Consider the following 13,222-nt stretch of genomic DNA (forward strand, 5'->3'; position numbering starts at 1 on the left):
AATCAGAGGGAAATGATAGTTGAATAACACTGTTGTGGAAGCACCTAAACCAGGTTGTAAGCCTAAACTTGACAGAAATGGTGAACTTGTCCCTCAAATCTGATTGGTTGATTAGACTGTTGTTCCAGGATCAACAAAGATGTTGATCCATGAACATGTCTTAGTTGGCAAAATCATGGTGACCATAATGGGTTAGATCACTTGTCAATCAAACTCCGGAAGGGTCAATTATGCATGCCTAGTTGGCGATGCACACGTAATACGCATGCTCATGACGTCACCATTTTCACAAATTCGCTTTTTTGTAGTTTACACTGAGACAATAGGCTAACGCATAAAAAGTTTTCTGTTTTTAAAAAACAGAAAACGTGACATAGTGTAAATGGCCACTCTTAGTTCTTGTTTCCTTTGTCCCTGTTCATTAGTTGTCATGGGCTGTGTCTGAAATCATCCTTAAATAGGGCACTATTTGAGGGGACATCCGTTTGTAGTGGTGTCCGAAATGTGGATGTTATTGGGTTATTGGGTGCACTCAATAACGAGTGTACATCCGATGTACATGTAGGCTATATTCAAGAGAATACCCCTAATGCACTGTGAGCAAAGCCAATTGAAGGCAAGCCAAAAAAGGCGCTACGCTAGCTAATCAGTGATTGACTATCGCACAATTCTGAATGAAATTCAATGATGTCAAGGCTGTAAGGTGATTGGTTATCAAGGCACATGTGATCCAAGTTAGCTGTTATGTTTTCTCCAGTGGTAGAGCCACGGACCTTCCTATCTCTGAATAATAAGACCATGGGTGCTTCTCAAGAGTCAAACTGATGCTTCCTCGTTTCCTCGCTCCTACATCCTCCAGCCTGTGACCCGGAAACCAATGGAACTCAACCATCTTGAAGCACATCTTAATTTTCTAATTGCACCACCAGGAGGCGAGGAACGAGGAGTGAGGAAGCTGAGGAGCTGTGAGCGAGAATACTCAGGCCCTGTCCCAAATGGCACACTTCTATGCACCTTCGGTCTTGTGGACTTACAATGGCTGCCGCGTGTGCGTGTCCGTTAAGTCCACAAGACCATAGGATGTCCCATTTGTCAATTTTAGGCTTCAGAAGGCTTCCTTTGCCACCGATATGCGCTCTCGATGTGCACTTTTGCTGAGCCCACACTGGTGCGAGCTCCGCAGCAGATATCTTCCTGACAGTCAAAGTGGCATTACATCAATAAAGTGTGGACTCGTAGGAAGATCGCGAGTGTTTACAGTGCCATTTGGGATAGGGCCTCAGGTGTATCCTTTGTGGAAGTCTTTCTCGTCGAGAAACCTGACGCACGTATACATTCTGCTCCCCCTTCACATCTGTCACAATAATTTAAATGTATGCTTTAATTTTGCAGTTTAAATAAACTTTACATCTCATATATTTCAATGGGGCATCTTGAGTTATTTATATTTATTATGATTTTTTTAAATAACCAAACTTTAACAACATAAGGGGGGGCAGATCCCTTGAGCGCAGCTGACGACACTCGAGTGATCAAGAACATTCCTATAAACAAATAACATTTTCTTTCCTTACATGCTCCCCTCGTATCCTATGGGGGGGTCGAGCTGAGACCTGAAGAAAGGATGCACAAATAAGAAACGGAGTGTCTATTTACACTAAGCACAGAAGTCAATGACTTTAGTGGCGCAGCAGTAGAGTAATGCTTGCACAACTGGCTTTTAATGCGATCGACGCGAGTTCGAATTTGCCTTTTGCGGAGCTTGCATTTATTTTCAATAAAAATTAAAATTATGTTCTAAAAGCAGAAATAAACTGTGAATGAATGTTTAATAATATTAAAAATGTTTACTGAGTAGGGTTAGGAAAAGGTGTAGGGAGGGTTTTTATTTTCCCAATAAGGCAGCATCCATTTAATAATTTTAATATACTAATTTAGACTCTATGATATTATTGCATCCTGTTAATGTACAAAAATACTGAGGTGCAAATAGTATATGTGCCAATATAAAGTAAGCCTACAGATAGCATCTAATTACCATTTATTCTTATTCCAAAGAACTGATACTTTTATGTGGTGTAAATATAATCTATTGCTATTTTCACTCAGTGTGAATAGCATCTAATTGCTACACTTAGTGTAAATAGCATCTATTTACACTCTTAAATATCAGCTGCCAACAGACCATTTTTCACATTTCCAGGTTTCTCAGAAGCGGAAGTCGTCATAGTCGGGTAAAATGGTGAATGAGAGAATACATTAAATATATATTTTTGTATTTCCTTTTGCTCAAATAGACTTTCAAAAATAGGAAAAAATAGAGAGCGATTGATAACGGCAGTCAGAAGAGAGAAAGATGTAATTTTTACTGTCACTCCCATAGCTGCTGCACGTGACGTTACCGTCGACCGTTAGGACTGCGGTTACGCCCACTGAGTGGCACAAAGACTGAGCGGCATCGTTGGTTTTTAGCGTGAATGCAGTGAAAAACACTTCCAAAACGGGAATGAGCTTTGCGATTTACTGTACAAATAGCTTTGACACAAAATCTGAGGTAACGTTATATATATTTAAGGACTGCCGAAAGCTACAGAAAAAAAGAAGCAAATGGATCACTGCAATTCACAGAAACAGCTGAACAGAGAAACATGGATTTGCAGTTATCATTTTGTGTCAAGATGTCATGATCATACCGTTTATATTGTACTGTTATATATTGTGTTGACAAATCATCAATTAAATATTTACCATCTTATATTCTGCATAATTGGGTGTTTTTAAATAAACACTGACAGAAACTATACAAGGTTTAGGACTGGACATTATATATATATATATATATATATATATATATATATATATATATATATATATATATATATACTGTATTTTATTTTTATAACGAACAAGCTGCGATGTCACATTTCCACCATAAACTGTAAAAAGATTTCCACTGCTTTGTTGTGTGTGCGTGAGGCGCGGGCGCAATCAAACAGCAGTCTTTGCAGGGGACTTGCCTCATCGTCATGGCAACGGTTCGTAGCCAGGTCAGATTACGTCAGTTTGTTGCTGGTTTGTTGGAAAACTGTTCACACTGCGCAGACATTCCACGACCCGACAAACGCCAATTAAACATGTTCAGTTGGATGAAAACCGACTCTGACCAACGCCAACAGGGGTATCAAACCGATCCAACAAACTACAACAGACGAGTTTGTTGGCGTTTGTTGGTTGTTGTCATGCGGTGTGAATTGGCCTTTAACAAAGACACTCGCTCTCTGGTAACCTAGCAACGTAAGGAGTGACACGCTAACAGCCAATCATGTAACAGTATCATGTTTGGTTGCGCCCTATTTTTTTTACAGTCTATGGTTGCGCCCATAGACTGTAAAAAAATATGGACGTAGCATCCGTGACGTCACCCATAGAGTTCTGAACAGCAGTTTTGACGCCTAAATGAGGCCGCGGCCATCTTAGCTGCGCGTCACAGCACGTCACTCCCGGATAACTGAAAATGGGCAAAGAGGCGGGGAGGTGGTTTGAGCTGATATGACTGGTTGCTGAAACCACGCCTGCCTAGCTCGACGTGACCATGTTAGCAGCAAAGGAGCTATATATCTATCTAAGATACGATCTAAAATATTAATGAAGATAAGTTTTATCATCAGAACGTTCTAAAGGTTTACTGTCAATCTACGGTGTTTTTTAAGATATAGATGCTCCAACACCAGTAGTGTTGGTTGTGCAAATAACAACATGGAAAATCAAATGGGACTTCATACCTTTATAATGAAATAGAGATCGCGAGATGAATCCAATCCGTGGCACTTGGGTAAAATATGAATGTCCATTGCAAAACAAAAAAACATGTCACATTTCTTCTGAATGATCTGCTCTCTGTCATCGTTCTTCAAGAAAGGATGCAATCTGAGCAGCGATCGTATCTAACAAACAAATGAGCCTGTGTCCAAAGTATATTTTTTTCAAAATAGTGCAGCAGTTTTAGTTATAATATCCAAGCAGTGCTGTCGGATTTTGATATCCTCCCGCCATTGTCATTGCAGTAAATCTCACAACCAAAACTTTCAGCCAATGCCACGATCCAACAACGTGTGTTCTGTGTCTCTTCCCCATGCATGCACATCTACACAGACACACATCAGTCTCGAATATTATGCAGCAAGCCATATTTTATAATTGTATAAAATAATCGAGCACAAATACGGCTGAGATGCCAAATTCAGCGGCAGCTGAGGTAACATGACGGCTCACAGACAGCAGCGCAATATACCTGTCACTCAAGTGACCACGCCCTTAATTATGCAGAACTTTAAGGCTTAATATAATTTAAACGCATAAGTTATAAAAAAATTCACCCCCCTCAGAGTTGTCATGAAGGGCAAAAATAGCAGTATAGACCAAAACCACAATTTGAACCAACTTGTAAACATGTTTTTTTCTGCTATAAACTTGGCCAATTTAACATGGGACTCTATGAGATTCTGCTCTCTTTTGGAGCCTGTCCCTAGCGGCCAGTCGATGAATCGCAGTTTAAGTTACTTCCGTATTGGCTTCACGAGAGAAAGGGGGAGGTTGCCGCTTGGTTGCGCCATATCTACCCCCTTTCCACCAGCACGAACCGGGTGCTAGTTCAGAGCTAGTGCTAGTGCCAGTTCGGAGTTGGTTCAACTGACGAGCCTTCTAAGAACCGGTTTGACTTTCCACGGGCTTGAGAGCCAGCACAGAGCCAGGTCTTACGTCACTGTATACGTCTCATATTTCACAGCAAAGCTAGCGCTGCAGCGCCAAACACAAACACACCAAGGTTGTTAGAGATGCATCGGCTTCTCGCATAGCGATCGGCGCATGACATAAAAGCTCCGCGAGAACGATCCAAAAGCACAAGGAGTCGTATGCTCTACAAACGCTCCCGCGGATCCGCGGCACCCGCCGAATCGGTCCACGCCAGGGACGTGCACAGGGGGGTTGCTCAGATTGCCCGGGCAACTGCCCATATGCCCTTCTCGACTCACGTTGCCCTTCCGAGGTGGAAAAAAATAAATAAAAAAATCATACAATGGATGCAGAATTTCACGTAGGCCTAGATAAAAAAAAAAAAAAAAAAAAAAAAAAAAAGATCGCAAAGCCTCATTCACTTCCATATTCGGGCACCCGAACTCTGTTTACGTGGCACCTGACCGGCACCTGAGCTGAGCCTGCATGAGCGGCACTAGAAGGAGATTGTCACGGTTGTCGGGTGAGACGACTTAACGTTGTTGGAAAGGTGAGTAAGGTTATAATCGTTAACGAAAACGAAAACTAGGTGGGAAAAAACATTGTCGTTAACTGAAATAAAAATAAAAACGAGGCATTACAAAAAAACGATAACTAACCAAAACTGTAATGTGTGTTTGGCAAAACTAACTAAAATAAAATAAAATTATAGATTAAATGTCCTTAGTTTTCGTCTTTGTCAATGTCTTTCATAGAGCAAACGTTCAGCTGCATTTCATTTCCCTGCGTCTCTCACTCAGTCAGAAATCAGTGTGGTCAAGAGCGGCTGTCAGACCTCCTCCTGCTGGCCATAGAGAAGGATAGGAATCGACAAAAAAGAAGTTCTTAAGATTTTTGTTGAAATGGCCCCTACTAGGCGGCTTCTCCTTTGAAGCTTTGCATGTTTAGTATGTAAATTTGGAGAAACCTATCAGTGACTTGATAGGGTATTGTTAGGGATATTGATGTAGGGATTTTCATGACTCAAGTCATGTTTTTCTATGTTATTATTATTAGTAGTAGTTAAGGTGATTGAGTGCTGTATTTCAGTGTTTTACTTCTTTGTGTATATATATTTTAATAAAGACCCTGTTATTCTCAGTCCTTCATATAGCCCGTGAGTTTTTTTTTGGTGCTACTTATGAACCACTTTTCCTGGTTCGGAGCTGGTGCTTTGTGTGTCGAAAGACAAAGAACTGATTTGAAACTAGGCTCTGGCTCCGAACCAGCACTCAAACTGCCTTGGTGGAAAAGGGGTAATCTCGTGCTGGTCTGCTCGATTCCTCTTCAGTAACCGGCGACTGATAACAAAGACTATAGAATAACACAAGACGTGTCACTCATATTGTTTTGAATGGGAGAAAGTGTAACGCGCAATATGGCGGAATAAGTCCCGCCTTCTAAATAAGAGCCAATCGCCGACTGGTAATGTCATCGCATCACTTCAGCGGCCGTTAGAATCACCGGTTTCTATAGAAACAGTCAGACTCACGCCTCCGAAAAGACGCGCATTTAGGTCTGCGCATGCGCATTAGCTTGATCCAGCCTGGAAAATAGTTTTTTTGGCATGATCCGAGCGTTTAGAAACTAAATTTATGAGCCGGTTGTTGTTAGATTTCATTGGTGATTTCAAATATGAAATTTAATCGTAAGGTTGGCGAGTTTTGGAGAATTTGATGTTTCCCCATTCAAAGAGATAGGAGCTGCATGATGCCCAGGCAGTGCCCAAGGAAGTCGACCGGAAGTTGAAGTCGGTGCCCCATAGACAGTAAAAGAAATGGACACAGCGACCCCATTGGAACTCAACTGAGACAAGTGAAGCCCATTTTTAGCGATTTTTAGCACTTCCGTTTCTGACGCGCAGACTCAAACTAAGCTTGATGACGTCAGCAACCTGTCTGACAGATGTAAATCTTCTAGTAGCTGTGCGTGCAAACTGCCATCGTTAATCTTGCAGAGACGGCGAGCTTGAGCGGGAGTTCTTTGGCGTGAGTGAGCAGGAGTAAGTATTCTGATTAATTATTTTGTATAGTATTTTAAAATGTAACGCCAGTACGCCATATTAAGTTAATGCATACTATTGCCTGCGAGCTTCTCCTCCTGTCTGTACGGTAATTTCTCTACTGTGCGACAGAGAGTCGAGTGGTTATGACGCAATCGTTAGCCTATTTTTACAAAAACTGTTTCTACGGGGCCATAATGTAACATAGAAGGTAATGGAGCCCTTTATACATTATCGTGTATCTTTACAAATAAATAATGGACAAATGGAGTCTTTAAACGCCTCAGATGTAAAGTTATTCGCTGTCAAAGTGACGCCAAAATGAATGGGAGTCAATGGGATGCTAACGCAAGTGAAGTTCTGCTACAAGATGGCGGCACGCGGCCGACTTCAACTTCCGGTCGACTTCCTTGGGCACTGATGTGCCCAGGATGCCCAAGAGGCGTTTCAAAGATGGCCGCCGAGTGAAATTACTTGTCTTAAAGGGACTTTGCTGATAAGCATAAAATGAGTGCTGCAGCGAGCGAGGAAATTGTAAATAAAAGAAGAAAAGTCAGCTCGCCAGTATGGCAGTTTTTTGGATATTATAAGTCTGATAAGACTTAATTTATTTGAGTTTTCCATGGTTGTTGACATTTCTGTCTTAATAACTGAGGGGATTATGATCAGAGGAAAGTTGTTTAAAATAAAAATGTTTAAATGTAATATATTTTTCTCCTGGTCCTTATTTTAAATGGGTCATAAAAATATCAATAATTATCGATATCGTTCGATATGAAACACTGATATCGTGATACAGTTTTCAGCCATATCGCCCAGCCCTACTTCAGCATCTACTTGTGCTTGAACAGACATATACACTTAGAATTATGACAAAATGTCCTTATAAACACAGTTGCTTATGGCTTATAAGCAAACAAAGAAAATACGGATGTGTATCATTATAGAGGATCCGCGCATTCGGTCTACAGTAGGCTTGCTGCTTTCTGTGTCATGAATGTTAACAACAAAATACAAAGAGAAAATCACTTTTGCAGCTTTAACACAGATTAATGAAGTGTTATTTTACATTTGATTATTCATTTTCTGGACTTCAATAGCCTACTTACCTGAAAAATATTTAAATCACCCCAATCGTTCTAAAATTATTCTTTCCAAATGGAGCTATTCAAGTTATCTGTTAAATTTATTTCATATCGCAACATATATCCGCAGAAAAACAAAATATCGCAATGTCAGTTTTTTCTAATGTCGTGCAGCCCTACATCAGATGTTAACACAGCAGTAGAGTTACACTCACGGGACACTAAGAAGATACTGTTTATCTTAAGTTATTTTAACCGAGGGGCCCCCAAATACAATTTTGCTTAGGGCCCCATAAAGGCTTGGACCAGCTCTGATAATACATTAATGATTATGTAAATTAATAAAAAAGGAGCTGGACTATAGACGCACATTTGGCTTGGAAGACATGAGCATATGGTTTATCCACTCTGCAACTTTTTGTCCTATATATTCAATATCTTGGAACTGGAAAATTGTTTCATTGATAAAATCAGAGCTTGATGTCAGTAATGAATTCCTACACTCTTAGAAGAAAAGGTTCTTTGTATTGTATAACCTTAAAGGGTTGTGTCAGGCACTTCATATAAAGACCCTTTTAGGGGTAAGGTTTTATCCATCATTTTATGGATTTGGTTTTAGTGAATTCATTTTTAATTTTAATATAATTTTTATTATTTAAACAGCTTGTTGAAAAATTGAAATAACCCATTAAACATGAAAGTACCCTTTTTGGCATAAAGCACTCTAAAATTGAGTCTAGAACCACGTTGAACTGTATGGTGCTATTCAGACTGGTCAAAAAATCATCATAAAAAAATGGTGATAAAACACATGGGGGATTCCTGCTTTGAAAGTTCAATTCAAAGGTCTGTGTACTGAATGAGCTGAACTTCACTGCATCTTCTGATAAATGTTTCCACCCATAAGACCTAAAAGAACAGGGGGAACACACCCTGGTCCTATCACAAACAGTTACTGATTCACTAAACTGGTTTTGCAATAAGCTATGTAAAATAATATTCATGAAAGTGATAAAAACCGATACACACCTTCTATTGCCCTGCCTCACCATCCACACAACCGATCCTTTATAAAGCCACGCATCTTTCATGCTTCTGTCTTAGTGAACCTAACACCATCCATAATCCAGACATGGGACATCTGGAGTTAATACTAGCATTAATATGGATAACAGGTTGCTTTACTATAGACAACAACAAGAATAGGTAAGATGCTCATAATTATTTAGTAATTTGGTGTAATGTTTCAGCAGTAATGTGAATTTTACTTTTAAGTATAGATTTAGTAAAAAAATTTGATTATTGTATGTACTGGCAGAAATAGAATATATATATATATATATATATATATATATATATATATATATATATATATATATATATATATGTGTGTGTGACCCGATCTGGCGAAATGAGTCGGAAGTCGCAACGTTCTATTTTAAGATATGGGCCGATAATGTGGAAAAACAATGAAAAAATCGATTTTTTTTTAAGATAATTTCAAAGAACAGACTTTCAAAAATAATCTCCCAAAGTTTCGTAGTCCAGATAATCGAGTAAAGGTATTTAAATGGCTATTAAATTTGACATGGTTTCACTAAATTAGCTGGAAATGAACTTCTCAACTCCTCTCGTCACTTATGAGCATTTCGAAGTATCCCCTGAAACGTCATTATCTCTGCTCTACAAATATGGTGTTACACGTTGTATAGAACCAATCAAAAAGCTGACCTAAACGCTGATTTTTAACAATGGGAAGCCCCGTTTCGACTGACAGGCACGCGATCGGTCCAGCCATCCTCCTGTCAGACTATCGCGCCTTATAAAATAAAACTCCCATTTGCGTGTCTCTCTTTAAAAGCCAATAAAAATTGAATCCATATGTAGCACAAAAATTCTTTTTGCATACAAAACCAAAGACTTTAAACTTTCATATCAAGCCTCCAACACGCTTCTGTTGCGTTATTTTCACCCTCTAATGAGTCTGAGTAATATGCGTTTACAACAAAAATAGCACAGCAGCTAACTGAATACAAGTATGTATTTCACGTGCTCATAACTTCATGAAAAAATGCACAGATCATAAAAATCGCACATCAATATTTAAAGCAGATTCTCAAGATTCAAATGAATCCAAAATCAATATAATATATTGCGTTGATCACAAGATATTACTCACGGAATGATTTAACATACTTGGCTAAAAACATGTCTCTCATCTCTCCGGGATGCAGCGTGTATCCAATGATCCCGGACCCATCCATGTTTGTTTTCCAACGTGGAATAACACAAAATAGATATCATTTTAAAGCTTAGAATCTCATCTTTTTAATGCATCTAACCATTTTGAAAAACGAGTGCTGAGAAGCACCTCTAAACCGGAGTTTACCGCCCGTTGGCGCCACCTGGCGGCGGAAAAAATTAACAACAATTTTTCAAACTATTCTTTATAATATCACCACGAAATTTGAACCAGATGCAGCTCACATATAGGAGAGCATCAACAAAAAAGTTTTTTTTAGCGATCTTATTGTGTTCCTGAGTTATTCCATGTCAAATAAAAAAAGAAAAATTATTTTTAAAAAAATTATATATATTTTTTGTCTTTTATCAGCTGTTTCTCGGCAAGAAAATGTCCAAATGTAATGTAATTTATATTTTCTTAAAATTTAAAATGTTTTGTATCAAATGATACCTACCTTTTGACTCTCCTTGCTAGAGTTTTGGAGTTATGAGTCTTTACTTTTGTGTGTGTCGCTCAGAAAAAAAAAAAAAAAAAGAACTCTAAAAAAGCCTTCAGGTCTTAAAGGGTTAATTCAAATAAATACTTTAAAATAATTTGAGCTTCAGCCTGGTTTAATAGCATTTATATATATATAAAAATGTCTTTGGTCAAATTAAGCTGTAAAATAAATAGTTTATCCCTTTAAATGCAATGGATTTTGAAAGATATCAACAAAAAAACGGGCAAAAAACTTTAAAAGCGATTTTCTCAGGTTTTCAATTTGAAAAAGAGGGCAGACGACCATAATTAAAATGGGTATATCTTTAAAACCATTCAAGGTATGACTTTGACTAGGATATCATTTTAAAGCTTATTGTCTCATCTTTCCATTGATACCAAAATCTCAATTTGAAATTTGGGTCACTGTGACTCATTTTGCTGGATCAGGTCACATATATAAAATATGTGAAAGCATATTCTAAATATTAATGACTATACAATGAAATTGATTCAACCAATACTTGTTAATCATTTGCATTAGGCATTTAAATACAGCCACATGTTTCTAACAATTAAAGGGTTAGTTCACCCAAAAATGAAAATTCTGTCATTTATTACTCACCCTCATGCCGTTCCACACCCGTAAAACCTTTGTTAATCTTCGGAACACAAATTAAGATATTTTAGTTGAAATCCAATGGCTCCGTGAGGCCTCCATAGGGAGCAATGACACTTCCTCTCTCAAGATCCATAAAGGTACTAAAAACATTTTTAAATCGGTTCATGTGAGCACAGTGGTTCAATATTAATATTATAAAGCGATGAGAATATTTTTGGTGCCCCAAAAAAACCAAAATAACGACTTATTTAGTGATGGCCGATTTCAAAACACTGCTTCATGAAGCTTCGGAGCACAAATTAATCAGTGTATCGAATCATGATTCAGATCGCGTGTCAAACTGACAACGGCTGAAATCACGTGACTTTGGCGCTCCGAACAGCAGATTCGATACACTGATTCATTTGTGCTCCGATGCTTTCTGAAGCAGTGTTTTGAAATCGGCCATCACTAAATAAGTCATTATTTTGTTTTTTTGGCGCTCCAAAAATATTCTTGTCGCTTTATAATATTAATATTGAACCACTGTACTCACATGAACCGATTTAAATATGTTTTTAGTACCTTTATAGATCTTGAGAGCGGAAGTGTCATTGCTCCCTATGCAGGCCTCACAGAGCCATCGGATTTCCACTAAAATATCTTAATTTGAGTTCCGAAGATTAACGAAGGTCTTACGGGTGTGGAACAGCATGAGGGAAAGTAATAAATGACAGAATTTTCATTTTTGGGTGAACTAACCCTTTAAATTAGGAAAACAGGCAAAGACCCCAAAAATTGTTTACAAAATTGTAAATCTTCTTTAACATATCGGAATTTTGATATTTCTTAATTTTGTACACAACATTAATTCATTGCCAAGGCATTTATTGTCACTTCCTTGCAGTCTTTGTTTAAATGTAATTAAGCATTTAACATCTCATTTAAAAATCAACTTTAATCTTAGACCGTGATAATATGATCATAATGATGGGAACAAATGATAAATGTTACGATGATGACTACTATTATGTAACTGAATTACACTACTTTTATGCCTGTGTATATAAGAAATTCTAAAATGATTATGCAGTTAATGTAATATTTAACATGCATATAAAATATAGCCAGCTCTTTTGTCTTTTTCTGGTATTAGTTAACTCAGACTGAATTATTTTATGTTTTTATAGATATGCTGTGACAGAGAGGGATGCTGGTAAGTAAATCGTCATATAAAATGTTATAAGGGCAATGATTTACCAGGGAATTAGCGCTATTGCAAAATTTCCTGTCTTTAATATTTTAATACGTTTTCCTTCTTGTCTTTTTCAAATATTTCATAGTTTTTTCATATGTAAAAATTGCTACAATGTTATATAAATTACTATATATATATATATATATATATATATATATATATATATATATATATATATATATATATATATATATATATATATATATATAACTACTATTATTATATCCTAAAAATCTGTGCAAAAAACATTATAATGTCTGTCTCACTAATGAACACTTGGGTGAGACTTTGTTCTGTCACACACACAAAAAAAATGCACAAAATGTTCACACTTGCAATTAAGCAAGGACACATATGATTACAAAATGACATGAGAACTGGCTGTAAATGGGTGGAGTACGGTAGGCCCCCATAAAGCATATCTAAGGTCCATGTCCATTACCAACACATTATGAACATAAAGAACATTTATGGTATCCTCATTTAAGGGCTGGTTATAATTTAACAGCATATCCTTAAACAATCTAAAATCAACTATAATTCCTAGTTAAGTCAATTCTAGACAATTTCTACCACTCAAAACTGAAATGTCATGTTTTTCTATCTTATAAGTAGTGTTGGCCTCCTGCGACTTCAACAAAAATGAAGAACCTTTCTGCAACTTCCAACAAGACAGCACAGATAATGGTGATTGGACACGCCATACTGGACCCACCCCAACCCCAGGCACAGGACCTGATGGAGACTATCCAGATGGCTGTGAGTATAACGCCAAACTAAC

The sequence above is a fragment of the Megalobrama amblycephala genome, linkage group LG3, assembly GCF_018812025.1.
Source record: "Megalobrama amblycephala isolate DHTTF-2021 linkage group LG3, ASM1881202v1, whole genome shotgun sequence".
Classification (NCBI taxonomy): domain Eukaryota; kingdom Metazoa; phylum Chordata; class Actinopteri; order Cypriniformes; family Xenocyprididae; genus Megalobrama; species Megalobrama amblycephala.